The sequence below is a fragment of the Pogoniulus pusillus genome, chromosome 7, assembly GCF_015220805.1.
Source record: "Pogoniulus pusillus isolate bPogPus1 chromosome 7, bPogPus1.pri, whole genome shotgun sequence".
Lineage (NCBI taxonomy): Eukaryota > Metazoa > Chordata > Aves > Piciformes > Lybiidae > Pogoniulus > Pogoniulus pusillus.
This window is the reverse complement of record NC_087270.1, coordinates 23,001,379-23,019,312: the sequence shown is the minus strand read 5'-3', so window position 1 is coordinate 23,019,312 and position 17,934 is coordinate 23,001,379. Positions and strand designations below refer to the sequence as shown.

Genomic DNA, 17,934 nt, shown 5'->3' with positions numbered 1-17,934 from the left:
TTAGCTTGCTTCTTTTTTTTTTTTTTTTTTTGATAAAAATAAATGTCATCTGGTTTTGACTGCAGATAATGAATCATATTAAGAATTTTTAAAAGCACTATTCTCTTTTTTGAGACCTAATTTCAGACCTATTAACACTTTAATATGAAACAGAAGCCCATCATTTCATTAGGAAAAAAAAAAAAAGGAATAAGGCCCCTCTTGTACCATATGTTTCTTCCTCTATTTAAAAAAAATCCTTTTGAAATCCTAGATTGGGCAGCATCAGAGCAGAACGCAGATCTGGCACAAAGACAACGTATAGGTGAGCAGACCTCACATCAGAGACGTTCACTATTTCAAGTGGAATTACAGGTTTCCGGCAAATCTTCCTTTACATTCCTCATGGTAATAAATGATCAAAGGAAAGGGAAAGGAAAGGGAAAGGAAAGGGAAAGGAAAGGGAAAGGAAAGGGAAAGGAAAGGGAAAGGAAAGGGAAAGGAAAGGGAAAGGAAAGGGAAAGGAAAGGGAAAGGAAAGGGAAAGGAAAGGGAAAGGAAAGGGAAAGGAAAGGGAAAGGAAAGGGAAAGGAAAGGGAAAGGAAAGGGAAAGGAAAGGGAAAGGAAAGGGAAAGGAAAGGGAAAGGAAAGGGAAAGGAAAGGGAAAGGAAAGGGAAAGGAAAGGGAAAGGAAAGGGAAAGGAAAGGGAAAGGAAAGGGAAAGGAAAGGGAAAGAAAAAGGAAAAGAAAAGGGAAAGAAAAAGGAAAAGAAAAGAAAAAGGATTGCAACACAACCAAAAAACCCAACCAAAACATGTGAAATGCTCGCATGTCACTGCCACAAACTCGTCTCTGATTACACCAACGACAAACAGCTGCTTCTTACAAGTGCTTTTTCTTTTTTTTTTTTTTTTTTTTCATGTTGGATATTTATTAAATAAGGGGAAGAAATTTATAGCTGTCCCTCTTCAATATTTACACTTAAAAAATGAGAATGCCTTTAAAACACACAACACATGAATGCAAGAGCTGGTGTGACAGCAGAGAACCTTATTGCACATAATTAACAGACACATAATGTCTGGTTACTAGTAATTTCCTTCTAGCTGAGTAAGGAAATAATTTAATCATGTTGATCAAATGAATCCCATGAGCCCAGCATAACATTATGCCTTCCCCCCTGCCCCCCCAAATCTGCATTAACTGATAAGAGTCTACTTGGTGAAATCAAGGAACCCAACCTTGTTTAGGTATCCTTAATAATACCTAAAATACCTAAAATATGGGCATGCTTTTAGTGATTGGTTTAATCAAGCATTTCAGTAAAATCTTTTTCTAATTCCTGCTGTTGACTGCAAAGAAAAAGCAGGGAGAAGGAAGAAATAAATAACTTAGCATGCTCTTTGTTTGAAAAAGAGGCAAAATATTTCTTAAACCAGTAGATTCCATATTGCTGTGTCACAACAAGGAAAGTATTTCTATAAGGGCATACAAAAGAATAACAAAATTAAGTACCTTAAATACTTAAGAGTTAAGCTGCTAACTGTAAATTACTGTTATTCTTCTCCCCTCACCTCGAAAATATCTCCAGGTGCAACTCAGAAGTGTGCAGGTAGACTTATCTCTTTTATTCTCTTCCCCCCCTCCTCTAAACTATCATTTTATTTGATAATACATCATTTGCCTTGTCATTCCAGGGTTTCACAGTAAAACCTTTTGTGAGATTCTGCTATTGTTCTCTCTGAACTACTTAGAGAAAGCACTGAACTACCTTCTGTGCTATCTCAGGTAGTTTCCTGTAATGAGGTGATATAATTTAACACTTACCATAATACATTTTATCCGTCCATTGTTTGCTAAATAATTCCTGCAATAACACTTTTATTCTTTCCATAATTCTTTAGGGTAATGCTGGAGGAATAATATTTTTACTGTGGTGATTGATGTTGGATTCTCTAGCGTGAATAGACCCCATGAACACAGGTTATTGATAAGCATAAAAAGGCAAAAAAAAAAAAATAAAAAGAGAAAGCCTCGTGAAAAGAACATCAGGGATCAAAAGGGTTAATACCGTTTTATGAGGTTGTAAAAATCTACCTCAAGAATCTTGTGTTAGCAATATTCTTTGTGTAAGATGCATGTTATTAAAACAAGTAGCAGCATCTGAATTAAAATGACAGCATGATGGATGACCGGCGAAGTGGAATCAGAGCCGTTTGCAGCATTTTGGGGCTAGATGTGGGAATTCTGCCTCAGAGGTAGGGCGCTTGGGCAGACGCATCGATTCCAGCCTGACGCGCCTTCAGAAATATGCCCCTAGAGAGGTGTGGCCTAGCAGAATTTACAAAATTATGTTCATGAATTATTTAAGGTGTATTTATGGATGCTATATTTAAACAGCATTTGCAAAGGCGAATGGACCGTAGCGCACACAGTGATCTTTAGATAATGCAAATGCTGCACAAGACGCAGGCAGTTTGCATACTTCACCGAGAGGCCAAGTCTAGCAGAACTAGGTAAGTGATATGTCAGTCGCTCTAGGCACCACAGTCTGCTGCACCCCAGAGAGACTGGCAATTCCAGGAAATACCTGACAAGTTGGCAGTTGCTACCTCTGCAAAAGAGATCTCCTAAGACACAGATACCACAATGCCGGTGGTGGCTTCTCCTTTAATAAACAGGCTTCCAACTTGCTTCTGCAGCCACTGGGTCTGGAAGTCTGATCACAGAGATGGCAGAGAACACACTGTCATTGGCTCCTGCATGGCCCCACTGATCTTGGTGTAAGACCATTTAGAATCATAGAAGGGTTTGAGTTGGAAGGCACCATAAAGATCATCTAGTTCTAACCACCTGCCATGGGCAGGGACACCTTCCGCTAGACCAAGTTGTTTAAGGTCTTGTTGACACTGTTCCAGTGTCTCACTGCCCTTACTGTAAGGAATCTCTTTCTCCTGCAGCCCAGAAAGTCAACCAGATCCTGGGCTGCATCAAGAAACTGTGGCCAGCAGGTCAAGGGAAATGACCCTCCCCCTCTACTCCTCACCAGTGAGACCCCACCTGGAGTACTGCATCCAGTTCTGGAGCCTCTACTACAAGAGGAATATGAATGTGCTGGAACATGTCCAGAAAAGGGCCCCAAGGGTGGTCAGAGAGCTGGAGCACCTCTCCTATGAAGAGAGACTGAGGAAGTTTGGGCTACTAAGTCTGGAGAGAAGAAGGCTCCAAGGTGACTTTATTGTGGCCTTTCAGTATCTTAAGGGGAATACAAGCAAGCTGAACATTTTAGGATGTCAGGTAGTGATAGGACTGGGGGAATGGGACAAAGCTAGAAATGGGTAGATTCAGATTGGATGTTAAGAAGAATTTCTTCACCATGAGGGTGGTAAACCCTGGAATGGGTTGCCCAGGGAGGTGGTCAAAGCCCCATCTCTAGAGGTGTTTAAGGCCAGGCTGAATGAGGCTCTAGACAGCCTGATCTAGTGTGAGGTGTCCCTGCCCATGGCAGGGCAGGTGGAACTAGATGATCCTTGTGGTCCCTTCCAACCCTGACTGATTCTATGATTCTAGTATCACTTGATATTACTGCAACACCAGAGGTGCAAACTTAAACATTTGTAAGCCTGTAACATAAATGTTATGCTGCACAAGCAAATCCCAACCTCTTCTATTGTGCACATCTGTAGCTCACAAGCCTTTGTTGTGTGACTGTGCACTTTGTCAATTAATGCCAGAGATTTTTCTCTGCTGCACACACACGAACTCCTCAACAGATTTGGATGAATCCATACTGCCCACCCTGAAACAAAGCTACAGCACAAATTAAAGATGAAATGTCACAAAATAAAACAGACTCTCCAGGTAGAGCAGTATATTTCTCTCTAGAAGGGAGTATCCTTGAAGGAAAGGAAATCTTCTCCTTCAGCACCACACTGCTACTTTACTGTTTACCCTCTATTTACACTCTATTATAGTCTCCTGTTGTGTCATTTCTTGATCTTCAAAAGACATAATTTTACATCTAATTTGCACTGTAGGGGATATGAACAACACTGTCATGTGGAAAATGTTTAGTTTTTCTTTTCTTCTTGGCTCCTAATTGTAGGTGCTTGGTTTATTCTTGCAGAGAGCAAGGAAAGGTAGTCATGGTGGCTCTGCAAGGGGTAGGAACTGGAGGCTATAAATGGTGTCCCTGTCTTCCAGAGAGGTATTTCTCAGGTGATGGTATATATCAAAGATACAAGCACCACAAAGAACACAACTACCTCTAAAACCTCCAAGGAGGTTGGAGTGAAGTTGTCATCAGTCTCTTCTCACATGCAACAAGTGACAAGACAAGAGGAAACAGGCTCAAGTTGTGCCAAGAAACGTTTAGGTTGGATATTAGGAAAGATTTCTTCAAGGAAAAGGTTATCCAACATTCAAATAGGCTGTCCAGGGAAGTGGTGGAGTCACTTTTAAATACCTGGAGGTATTTAAAAGACATGTGAGCGTGGCAGTTAGGGACTTGGCTTAGTGGTAGTGGTGGGATTGTGAGCTCTAGGCAAGAGGCTGGACTTGACAATCTCAAAGGTCTCTTCCAACCTCAACAGTTGCATGATTCTAAAGATGAGTCTACGAAGAAAGCATCCTCTTCCCTTTCATTCTTTTACTCTCCCTGCTGCTTTAGAAAGTAAGTAGTCTCATACACTTTCATTCTCTCTCCACACAGACCAACAAGCCCAGGGCAGATGGCAGTGAAAAGCTATTTACCACCATAACCACTGGTGTTAATAGGGATTCATATCTAGCTCCACGCAGCTATAGGTACTGCAACATTCCTTTCTAAGAGGACTGGACTGAATGATTTTCTTTGTCAAGCTTTCTTCACTGGCATTTTCCTGAAACTAGGAATAGCTTTTCCCTAAAGTTAGGAACTTCAGGCCCTAGGAAGGTCATCCTGTCCATGTGAAACTCTGAAGTGGGATGTTATTTATGCAGACAGTCAATAAAAGTTCTCATAGCCTGCAGTTCCTTCACCTTCTGAGTCCTTAACAGTCCCTACTGTCAAGATATGCTCCCAGTCTTCAGCTTAATCCCACTACTTTTTCATCTGTGTCACGGGGACACAGATGAAAAATTACTCCCTTTCACTGTGTAGCCTCCTTTTATATAGCTGATGCCTGTGAGCATGGCCTCTCAGCCTTTTTTACTCAACACTAACATGTGAAGTCTGTTCTCAAAGGCCCTATTTGGCAAACCTCCAAGCAGTCTCCCTGCTCCCTCAGCAACTTCTCCCACTTGGGAACATTTCTCTCCTTACCATATCCAAAACCAGGCACAACACCACAGCCAAAATCTCATCAGTGCTTCACAAGGCAGATGAACACCCTTCACCATTTCAACAGGCATACCATCTTTCCTGCCCCCAACATGATTTTTTCCTCCAAAGCAACGTTGTGTTCAGCTACTGACCTGCTAACATCTCCAATCCCTTCCCACTTAAACAGGCATTTTCTGACTCGGGTTTGGCAGAGTGTTTATATTTCAACCTCAGATCACCAGTTTGGTCTCACTGAATGTGCCCTATCTTCTTCAAGTCTTTTCTCTTGTTCATCAAGACAATTTTGAATCCTAGTCCTTTGCCTGCAGACTCTCCCAGCTTGGTGTCAGTTGCAAACTTCATGTGTTTAATATCCATTTAATTATCCAAATCACTAATGCAAACATGGAAAGTGTCCTAGGCACTTCAATACTTCCATACAGGTTGACAATGACCTAGCTTGCTAGTCAGAGTTGTTATTATTCTAACTTGGTTTGTGCTCACCTGAAAGTGCTTTCCTCTAAACTAGACTGCTTGTGGGAATGCTTCATGATAAACATTTTCATCTGTCTCTTAAATTTCAGGATAAACCTTGACAAAAACTGGGACTTACTGAGTTAATGGGCCTACAGCACATCTTTTCCCAGGAGAAACAGAAACGTGAGAGAAAACAAAAGAAACTCAGCATCACATTCATGATAGTTATAGCTCCCTGCTTTTGTTTCACATCAGGTGTAGGTGACATCCATGTGCTTCAGATCGGTGGGTTCAAGCTATGGCAGAAACAGGCTGCCCTTTGAAACTAGAAAACTTTGGGGGTTTCTGCAGAAAGAGATTCCCTTTCTTATTCCCATCATCAGTAGCATCACCTTTCTCTTGTTGCTCGTGGAAGCAAACAAACAAACTTCATGGTCACCGTCCTGGTGTCTCTGCCAAACACCAAATGCTCTCCAAAGGCACAGTTGCAACAGCGTTACATGCTGCCTTCAGGGATGTGGGTTGCAAATGGACAGCAACTAAACCACCACCAGGAGGCTACATATTCTCTGCCTGCCAGTAAACAATCTCTATTCAATAGGAGGATCTGGCCTTGCCTATTTTGACCACAAAGTGGAAGAATGTCTTCACTAACTGTCCCTCCATAAAACATGTAAATGTCATATGAAGTAGTGACATGTTTCTCCCCTTAAAGTACCTTTCTAAACAACACTGCTTTCTCTGTTGCATAAGAAACCTGCCTTTCAGTTGAGAATTATACCACCACTTTATCCAGTTACCTAAACTTTCTGAGTTTATCAAATGCAAGCCAGTTTCCCAACAGAGATTTTGGAAAACACAGATATAGACCAGGCAAAGAGTGGCTTGAGAGTGATCTTGAGGAGGAGGACTTGGGGATGTCAGTTGATGAAAAACTCATTACAAGCCAGCAATGGTTGCAGGCAGCCCAGAAGGTCAACTGTGTCCTGGGCTGCATTAAAAGAAGTGTGACCAGCAGGATGAAGGAGGTGATTCTCCCCCTCTACTCTGCTCTCATGAGACCCCATCTGGAGTACTGCATCCCTAACACAAGGACATCAAACTGCTGAAGAAGGCTACAAAGGCAATTTGAGGGCTGGAGCACCTTCCCTGTGGGGACAAGCTGCAAGAGCTGAGGCTGTTCAGCCCAGCGAAGAGAAGACTCAAGGAAGACCTTATAGCAGCCTTCCAGTACCTGAAGGGAGCTACAAGAAAACTAGGGACAGACTTTTTACAAAGGCTTGTAGGGACAGGACAACAGGCAATGGCTTTAAACTGGAAGAGGGAAGATTTAGACTGGGGATTAGGAAGAAAATCTTCACAGTGAGGGTCGCAAGACACTGGAACAGGTTGCCCAAGGAGGTTGTTGCTGCCCCCTCCCTGGAGCTGTTCAGGAATGGGTCTTGAGAAATCTGGTCTAATGGAAGATGTCTCTGCCCATGGTGGCACTGGGAACTAGATGATCTTCTAAAGGTCTCTTCCAACCCAAACCATTCTACGACTCCATGAAACTGCATAAATTTTCACTCTGTTCCATTAAGGTTTTATTTTAATGCTGCATAACTTTGCAGCAGCCAAAGCTGGTGTTAAAACCAAACCAAATTAAACAACACTCTGCATCTAACTTTCCTGTTGACAGGAAGGATTCACCAGTCATGACCTTGCTACGTGTGTGCTTCTGGCACCAAACATGAAATTAACATTTGGGCATGGGTTTCAAGTGTTCAAATTTTTTGTTCAAGTTCCTATTTTGCTAGTACTTTGTCATTTTAAACAAGACAAACTACTGGCTCTACATTAGTTCTTTCAATTAAGTACAATCACAGACCTTTAAAGATTGGAAAGGACCTCCAGAGATCAAGTCCAATCCTCCTGCCAAGGCAAGATCCCCTAGGGTAGTTAATGCAAAAATCCACCCAGGTGGGTTTTGAAAGTCTCCAGAGAAGGAGACTCCACAACCTCTCTGGGAAGCCTGTTCCAGGGCTCCATCACCCTCACTGTAAAGAAGTTTCTCCTCATGTTGAGGTGAAACCACCTCTGTTCCAGTTTGTAGCTGTTGCTCCTTGGCTTATTGCTGCTGACCACCCAAAAGAGATTGGCCTCAGCCACTCGACACCTATCCCTCAGATATTTATCGATGTTGATGAGATCTCCTCTCAGCCTTCTCCAGACTAAACAGCCCCAGGGCTCTCAGTCTCTCTCAAATTCCCCAATCATCCTTGTTGCTCTCCACTGGACTCTTTCCAGCAAGTCCCTGTCTCTCTCGAAGTGGGGAGTCCTAAACTGGACACAGTATTCCAGGTGTGGTCTCCCTAGGGCAGAATAGAGGGGTAGAAGAATCTCCCTGGGCCTGCTGGCCACACTTTTCCTGATGCACCCCAGGATGCCATTGGCAATTAGTCTCCAGTTCTCTGATGATCCAATTCTAACAGGCAGTTCCAAATTTCAACTTTCCTGAAGCTCAGGGATCACAGAATCACAGAAACATCCAGGTTGGAAAATCCTCTAAGCACCACATCCAAATGACCCTTAAACACATCCAAGGTCGGTGACTCAGTCACCTCCCTGGACAGCTCATTCCAGTGCCTGAGATGTCTTAATGTGGCCAACTCAAGCTTGAAACATTATCCAGAACTTATCAAGAGTAATCTATTCTGAAATTTGAGCATATTTTCCTGCTGCTGCATCCCCTCTTCATCTGGAAGCAACTCCTGCCTCTTTTCTAATTGATGAGGTGAACCAGTATGAGCGAGCTTATGATTTCTACTCTTTGCTTGAGTGGCAGAGAAGTAAATGGAAAAATTGCCTCCAAAGTTTAAGTGAAGGCTTTGGCTTTTGCAATGGTGAAATTAATAGTGCTCAGTGGATTGCTTTTAAATGTTGCATGCCAAAGAAATAAACCATGAATGATTGGCGTAGTAGGATTTTTGTTATCAGATAATCATCACTTACTCAGGTTCTCTGTCTTTCCATCCTTTGCAGGGTTTAGATTATTTTTTTTTCTTTCCATTTTTAGTTTACTGACAAGAAGAAATGTCTCTGAGCTGGAATACCCAGACCTGTCTTGAAAGCAGCATTTCAAACGCCTCTCTCTCTCTCCGTCTAAAAGCTCAGGTTTTCTGCAATGGATGGAGCACTTCCCTCAGCTTCCAAGTACTTAACCCATCAAGTGTGGTCTCTTTGATAGACTAGAAACACCTCTCAAGGAATTCAGTGCAATTATCTTCCGTTTTTAAACGTTGCATGCTTTAGAAGTAAATGAGAAAGCTTAAAAAGCTTGAAACTTTGATTTTCAATTCTTTTTACAAGCTGTTGGTATGTTCCTGTTCAATTAATGTTTGTACTTCTGAGAGAAGGTGGATAATTTCCAGTAAAATAAACTCAGCAGAATTCAAGCAGGAGTCTGCTCAGTTTAATTACTGCAGGGAAGGGGGGGGAGGTGTAAGCTAAAAAAAAAAGAAAGGAAATCCTTTTACATGCTGATGATGGGTGGATTTGTGCCAACTTAAACTGTTAAGTACTAGATCTCAAGAATACCAAAATATTAATAATTAATATAAGCCTTGACATCCTAACCCAAAATGCATTGAAGTGCTTTGTAAACTACCAGGCCAATCCGTAGCTCCTGCTAATCTCTCCTGCTCATTTGCAGTCGGCAAAGTTAAATCATTTTACATGTCCCTCGTGCAGCTTTGGCCCTGCATAACTTTTGCACTTTTCCTGAGGTAGGTCTGGGCTTTTGCAAGGAAAGACACTGAGCCAAATTGCTTCCTTTATTGCAAGCCCAGGGAAAATGTAATGAGCCTTGCAAAGCAAGCTGGGCTTCACCTTTAGAACACTCCAATGCTCAGTCAGTGTGGACAACAGAAGAACTTCTGCTGAGGACACTGAAGGACTGTACTGAAATTCATAGTAAAAGGTTTGGTGCTGGCCTCATTTGTGTCACAGAGGAGCTCAGCAAACGCAAAAGAAATGGGGTCAGAAAGAAACTGGGTTGTGAAGGTGACCTCTTGAGGCTCTGGAGCATCTGGGGAGAAACAGGAAAAGGAGGAAAAGCCATTCTACTCCCACAGCAAGGGGCATGAACCAATGCTTCTCCTCATCAAGATCACAGCCAAAGAGGTGAGTGAGGAGCAGGTGACAGATTGACTGAGGGTTTAGGCAGTTCTGTAGTGCTGCACTGCCACACAGCCTGGTCATGAAAGGGACCTGCCACTGCTTGGGGGTTGTTTCCCTAACAATGTCTGCTGTAAATGCTTCCATTCGTGCCTGTGGGCTCTGTGTTCCTGGCTGAATTGTCTCAACTAGGTCTTAGCTATTCTCCTGCAAGTGATGTGAGATGAGAAGCTGGAGCTACTTGGTGAACTTTTGGACAGACTTGCAAAGGCAGAGTAGATGGAAGAGGCTGAGGAGTTGTGTTAAAGTTGTGGTTCATGGGAAATATTTCATTTTCTCCAGGATGTAAGGATAGAAAGTGGCAGAATTTAAATGGGGTGAATAATATTGGGCTACACAATGTGGAAACAAAAACTTTTAGCTTCATCTCCAACAGCTTCACTGAGCCCAGCCTGATCAGCAGTGGCATGGCCAGCAGAGGCAGGGAAGGGATGGTGCCCCTGTACTGGGCACTGATGAGGCCACACCTCAAATCCTGGGTTCAATTTTGGGATTCTCCTGCCAAAAAGGACATTGGGCTGTGTCCAGGCAATGAAGCTGGTGAAGGGTCTGGAGAATAGAGCTGGTGATGAGTGGCTGGGGTAACTGGGGGTGTCCAGCCTGGAGAGGAGGCAGCTGAGGGGATACCTCATTGCTCTCTATGGCTCCCTGAGGGGAGGTTTGGGCCAAGTGAGGGTTGGACTCTTCTCCCTAGTATCAGGTGATAGAATGAGAGGAGATGGCCTAAATTTGTGCCAGGGAAGGTTTAGTTTGGACATGAGGAACAATTTCTTTTCTGCAAGAGCAGTTAGGCTTTGGAGCAGTCTGCCCAGGGAAGTGGGGGGTTGCCAGCCCTAGAGGTGTTCAAGCAATATGTGACCATGGCACTTAGGGACATGGTTTAATGGCCATGGTAGTGTTGGGTTGAGTTTCCTACCCAAACAGTTCTATGACAACACAATACTACTCCCCATGAGCTTCCAGTTCAGCCAAGTACTTAAGCTCATCGTAAGTGAGCAGAAAGAAGCAGCTAAACATAAAGGAGCTCAGCCTAAGTATGGAGGCCCAGCCAGCACCCCTGGGTGATGTTAGAGTGACTGCCAGGCTTATTCCTACCTAACCAGGGGGCCAACAGGCCCCTCGGCCTTTGATCCCCCTCACCATACACCCGGTGTGCACCATAGGGACTCACCAGCGATGATGGGAGGAGGATTCCTCTGCCCAGTTGGGCACAGCTTAGGGCTGTTACCTTTTCTGGGGTAGATTAAATAGGGGAGTGGGCAGGGAGAGCAAAGTGGCCACACCTGGGGTGGGACAAGACTCCAACAGAACTCAGGTGCTCTGAGTTTGGGGGGAAAAGGGGAAATTTGGTGTAGAGTGGGAGAGCAGAAGACATGGTGGAAAAGGGCAGGTGGTGCTAAAAGGAGGGAGATGGAGATGGAAAGAGGAAGATGGAGGAAGAGGAAGGAGATGGAAAAGAAGGGGGGAAATGAAGAGGAAAGGAAGGAGATTGAGAGAAAAAGAGGAAGATGGGGGAAATAGGAGATGGAGAGGAAAAGAGGGAGATGGGGGAGAAGAGTGATTAAAAAAAAAAAAAGAAAACTGGACTATAAAACCAAACCAAAAAAGGTGCTGTTCTGTCAGGGAGGTTGGGCAGGATGATCTCTTGGGTTCCCTTCCAGCCCCTAACATTCTGTGTGTGATTCTGTAATTTCACTCCTTTTTTCTGCCCTAGAAAGGCTGGGCTGCCACACATTACAGGCAAGGACTACTGGGAGCTACAGTTTACATTAAAGCTACAGACTGAAACTAGTTATAAGAGACACAGCAGCACTACAGGTAATAGAAACATCCTGGTTGAATTCCAGGGATTTTGAACCAGGTGCTAGGAAATAAATCCCAGCCCCAGCGCAGTCAATGGCAAAACACCTTTCAACATTACAGCAACATGAACTTGTCCAATACGTGTTGTTTTTTCACTTTTCCATCTCTCTGCCTGCTTCATTTATCACTTTATTTATTCTATTGGATTTATTGTCCTCTGACCCTTCGCTGTACTTGGAGTCACAGTTTCTCCTAAACAGAATCCAAACTCAATAATGGTCAAGACTGAGGTGAACTTTCGAACTCAGGAGGGTTGAATAGGTTCAAAATTAAACAGGGACAAGAAACCAGTTCAGTTCAAGTTATTATCTTCCTACATTCACCACTTCTGATGTTATTCTCTAGGCAATTACGCGCGCAGATTTAACCATGTGTAAAAACATTTACCAGGATGGGACCGGAGCCATAATCTGTAAACATATATGCAATTGCCACTGACATTGAGTTTGTACTGAAAGGCCTTTCAACAAGTTTGATGAGGAGAAATAAAAAAAACAACAAAAAAAAATCAACAAAAGAAACCCACTACCAGCACCACCAAACTCCAGTGTTTGGGTCTTTGGCAACAAACCCAGGCTGCTACTGTAGAGCCACAAAACACTTCCTGTAGTAAAGCAAGTACAGCTCCAGCAGAGAGAGGTGAATCTGACACTGTGGCATGTTTTTGGATTTCAGCACTGTTCATGAACGTTTTGGATATCATTAAAAACATTATATATATATTTATATATAATATATAATTATATATGTATATATAATATTCTCTTGCTACAGAGAAGGGAAGTCAAAAGGAGTGCCAACATTTTCTGAAAGCATTCAACTCTGAAGCTGGCTCTTGGCTTGTATGATCCAGCTGAAATTTTCTAGTCTGTTCTAAATCAAGTCGAAATAAAGGGAAACTTCTTTTCTGGTTTTTGGTGGGTTTTTTCCCCCTTTTTGTCTCTCTCACTAACATTCATTTGAGTTTGTGCTGCTCCTGCAAGGAAAGCGAAACCCACCATGCTCTGGCTCATTCTGGCCCTTACACACAGCCAAGGGGGCTTGGCTTGGTGGAGGCAGAGTTGTGTAGGGGGTACAGAAGCCTCAGAACAACCCAGTAAAGAAAGGGCAGACAAAGCAATTACATGACAAAAAGCCTTCCCAAAATAGAATCATGGAATTGTTTCAGTTAGAAAAAAAATCTCTGAGATCATTAAGTCCAACCAATATCTAACTACCAAATCTGGTGCTAAGTTATGGCATGTCCCTTGGCACCACATCTCTCCATCTTTCAAACACTTCCAGGGATGGGGATTCAACCACCTTCCTAGGCAGCCTGCTCCAGGGTTTGAGAACCTTTTCAGTCAAGATGATTCCTCTAATATCTAAGTTACACCTATCTCAGGGCAACTTGAGGCTTTTTCTTCTCATTCTGTCACTTGCTAGTGGGGAGAAGAGACCAGTCCCCACCTTGCTTCAAGCTCCTTTCAGGGAGTTGTAGAGAGCAATGAGGCGTCCACTCAGCCTCCTCTTCTCCAGATTAAGCAATGCCAGTTCTCTTAGCCACCCCTCATCAGCCCTGTTCTCCAGACCCTTCACCAGTTTTTTCTTCCTTCTCTGGACCCACTCCAGCACCTCGATGTCTATCTTGTAGTCAGGGCCCCAAAACTGGAGCCAGTATTCAAGCCTCACCAGTGCTAAGCACACTGTCTCTGACCCAGGCCAGGATTCTGTTGGCTTTCCTGGCCACCTGGGCACATACTGGCCCATCTACAGCCAGCAGCTGATCAGCATCTCCAGGCCATTCTCTGCTGGGCAGTTTCCAGTCTCCCTAACCAAAGCCTGGAATGTTCATGGGGTTGCGTGACCCAGGTGTGGGACCTGGCACTTGGCCTTGTTGAATCTCATGCATCTGGCCTCAGCCTGCTGATCCAGTCTCTCCAGGTCCCTCTACAGAGTCTTCCTAACTCTGAGCACATCAACACCTCCTTCCAGTTTAGTGTCATCTGCAAACCTACTGAGGGTGCACTCAATCACCTTTGTCCAGATCATTGGTAAAGATATTAAATACACCCTCCAAAAATCCCAACAGAGAAATCCTCTTCACAGTGATGGCAATTAGAGTTCCCAGAGGATGTCCAAGAGGAAGACACAAGTCATGCCAGTAGGGAAGGACAGTTTACAAACACCTTCTGCAAAGAATTAAGGCTTTTGTTGGTGGATTACTGCTCCTGTGAACAATTTGTGGCTGCCATCCCTTCAAGCTTAACAGTGATGATAGCAAGGTGGAAATGAAGGTTGATCATGGAGGCAGAGCAAGAGGAAGAATAGAAATTCAGTATTTGCAAAGTCTCTCTCAGCTCCAAGGACAAAGACACTGGTCAAGTACCCTGCCACATGGGCTGAGTCCTAGTTCCTGATGAGCAACTTCTGCTGTTTTAGGTGCCCCACTGATTATTAATGGTGCTTCAAGGCCATTTAAAATCAATATCACCGCCTCTGCTTATGAATTTCCTAACTTGTGCTGCAAGTAGAAGTCAATCCCTATGGATTGCCTAAGAAAGGCAGGACTATGCTCCTTCATGATAGAACAGATTCCATCCCTCAAAATCTGGTAGCACTGTAGATAGGGATATTAGAGATCCCCTTCTGTTATACACCAATGCCTCAAATCTTTGGCAGTCTTGATTTACCATTTCTCTCCTGCATCTGCCACTTACTGTGATGCTTAGTGATGAATTTAGCCTACCTTCTCTGAGATGCTCTTAATGAACCTTCATTTTTAAGCTCACCTTGTGGGCTGAGAGCACCAATAATAAAATTCCAACTATTTTCTCTGACTTCCTTGCTTAAAGTATAGAATCTCAGAACTGCAGAATTAACCAGGTTGGGAAAGACCTCTAAGATCATCGAGTCCAACCTACCACCTTACCCTTCTAATTAACTAAACCATGGCACTAAGCGCCTCATCCAGCCTCCTCTTAAATGCCTCCAGGGATGGTGACTCCACCAGCTTCCCAGGCAGCCCGTTCCAATGGGTAGTCACTCTTTCCATGAAGAACTCCATCCCAATGTCCAGCCTAAACCTGTCCTGGCACAGCTTGAGATTGTGTCTCTTGTTATGTCACTGGGTGCAGGGGAGAAGAGACCAATTCCTGCCTGGCTACAACCTCCTTTCAGGTAGTTGTAGAGAGCAACATACAGTATGAGAATCCTTCCTTGACTTAAAAACATAAAATAGGAATTTAAGTTGTCCTGTCAGGTTGAAGAAACGACACAGAGGCACTGCCAGCCAGGCTGGCAGGATGAATACAGCAAAGGCAGAACAACAGGATGGCTGCACAGGCAAACTGGTGGCACTGAAATGGTACATCTGAAGCCTCCCATGTCCTTAACCGAAGAGCAAACTTTGCTGTCATCCATAAATCAGGTGCTTTATGAGGCTGCAATATTTACACTCTAATTAAAAAATCATAAAGCCAGACCCCTTCAGTTTGTAAAAAGAGAAACTCAGGATCTGCTACCGAAACGCAGTGTTAATCAGTAACTCCTAATGATCTGCTCCGCAGCCTTGGAGGTTACAGGCTTATTCAGCTACACATAGCAAACAAGATAATGAGAGAAAGTGGGAGAAATGAAGGGAATACGTCACAGAGAGCACAGGGCTTTGCTTACCACTAGGACCTGCTCCTGGCCCTTCTGTTCCTCATGTCACATTTTGTTTTCTTCCAAAAGGCAACAGATTTATCACACACAGTTTTGGTAACGCCTTACATAGCAAATGATCTCAAGATGCTTTCCACATGTGTAACCCAGGCAGAACCCAAATATAGCCCTGAGAAACACCTGCTTTTACCTTTATATGGTCAGAACTTCAGTCCTCAACATTTTAATGAAAAATGAACCTTAAGAGTCAGGGTTTCCTCATGAGTTACTCTGAATTCATTTGGAAATGAATTCTCCCAGGCACCCAGTGACAGAACAAGAGGACACTGCCTCAAGATGTGCCAGGGCAGGTTTAGGCTGGAGGTCAGGAAGAAGTTCTTCACAGAAAGAGTGATTTGCATTGGAATGGGCTGCCCAGGAAGGTGGTGGAGTCACCATCCCTGGAAGTGTTTAAAAGGAGACTGGATGAGGCACTTAGTGCCATGTTTTAGTTCTTAGAAGGTGTTAGGTGATAGGTTGGACTCAATGATCTCAAAGGTCTTTTCCAAGCTGATTAATTCTGTGATTTTGTGAAAAGAGCTGATTCTGAATCTGCCATTTTCTGCTTATCCAGTCAAAAACGACCTCCTTAGCAAAGGCTGGAGAAATCCAAGTTTGTGAAATGCTGGAAAGCAAAATGACAAAACACTGTCAGTTATAGTTAGTGCTTCTAATTGTACCCCTGTGTGCTGGCTTGAGGCTAACTGGAATATTGTAATGAGAGAAATTAGATCATTGGTTGTGAAAGGAAAATAATAATGAACTGATCATTCATTGGTTTGCTGAGAGTGATAAAAAGCCCCAAAGTAAGCACTTTGTCTCACTCTGGTCTGGGATGCTGGATCTATACGTTTCCTCCTCACTCCATTCTAATATCTCTCCACTAATCTTGGCTAGCAAATAAGAACATAAGTTTTGCTGGTTGTTTTTAGATGTCTGTCTGAGAAAGCAGAGGGAGAAAGAGAGGGTAGCTTTGAACCCCTTCTGGGCAGTTTCCTTTGGGAGGGAGTTTGTATTTCTGTATTATTTCTATTTTGTATATAATTGTAAATACTTGTAAATATATTGTATATATATGTGTGCTCGTAAGTTTTGCTTTGCTGTAGATAAAGCTTCATCTCACTTCCAAGCCACCTGAGCTACTCTGGTAAATTTCAATAATGGTGGTGGTGGGGAAGATCCTAATGCACTACAACCTAAAATAGCATTTATCATTTAAAGCTCCTTATGGACAAAAAAAATATCAGACAAGGTTTGCCACTCCTCCCCTCCTGTTAAATCAGCCCTTCTCCTTGCCATGTATAAAGCTGCATCTTGAGTTCCACCGAAACCAACAACCAGGAGATGACAGCTGGGATAGACGATCCTTGAAGACAGGTTCTTTTGTGGCATTTTCATGCAATCACAGATTAATGCAGGTTGGAAAAGGTCTTCCAGATCATTGAATACAACCTATCAACTAACACCTTCTAGTTAACTAAACCATGGCATCAAGTGCTTCATCCAGCCTCCTTTTAAACATCTCCAGGGACAGTGGACTCCACCACCTCCCCAGACAGCCTATTCCAATGCAAATCACTCTTTTTGTGAAGAACTTCTTCCTAACCTCTAGTCTAAACCTGCCCTGGTGCAGCAAGAGGCTGTGTCCTCTTGTTGAGTTCCTGGTTGATCAACCTCACCAGGCTACAACCTCCTTTCAGGTAGTTGTAGAGACCAATAAGGTCTCCCCTAAGCCTCCTCTTCTGCAGGCTTTCACGAAGCAGCCAGTTCACACTAAGACTTCACCCAAACTTCTCATCTCATATCCACGGTTTTGCTGCTCTCACTAGTTTCAGGGTGAAAACGACACAAGGCAGAGATTGTACTCCCTGGTACAGGCTGAGGGGGGAAGCAACATCTGCAAACTATCGGTCACACCAAGATTTTAATTCTTCTCTTTCCTTCTTTTCCTTATTTTTTTCTTTTCTTTTCCCTTTAAGCTGACCACGGGTATGAAACTACAGGTGAAAAACTGAAAGTTACAGACTTGATGTTTCAAATCCCTCCTTCTTATTCTTCTCATCTAGTCTTTTGATGGTCTAAAAAAATGAAGGAATGGTTGTTTTAGGTGACTATGAGTTGACTGATTCCTGTCACCAGTTATGTGATGCTATCCAGAATGTATCATTAGAAAAACTCGACTAAATTGCAGTTCTGACTCAGGGTATTCCCAGCTCATATATTTTTTGTCAGTATTTCAGACCTACAAGAATTAATGAGAGTCACAAGTACATATTTATGTGACCACAGACTCTTAGAAACAGGGATGATTTATCTTGGTTAATAGTGCAAATTAACAACAAAGCATGAAAAAAAAAAAAAAAACAACCCACCCCCAAAAATAGAACCAGTTAAGATATTTTTTTTTCTTTCCAAG

General features: G+C 43.2%; 1 long non-coding RNA gene across 5 annotated transcripts in view; it reads right to left on the bottom strand.

Moving 5' to 3' along the window:
- LOC135176828 (uncharacterized) overlaps positions 1–17,934 on the bottom strand; it is a 269,659-nt gene that overhangs the window by 88,229 nt on the left and 163,496 nt on the right. The window contains exon 4 of one of the 5 annotated variants that reach the window (XR_010302846.1): positions 9,769–9,822. The exons of the other annotated variants lie outside the window; for them this stretch is intronic. This is a non-coding gene — a long non-coding RNA (uncharacterized LOC135176828). Of the gene's footprint in view, positions 1–9,768; positions 9,823–17,934 lie in introns of those variants that run through there. 5 annotated transcript variants of the gene reach the window in all.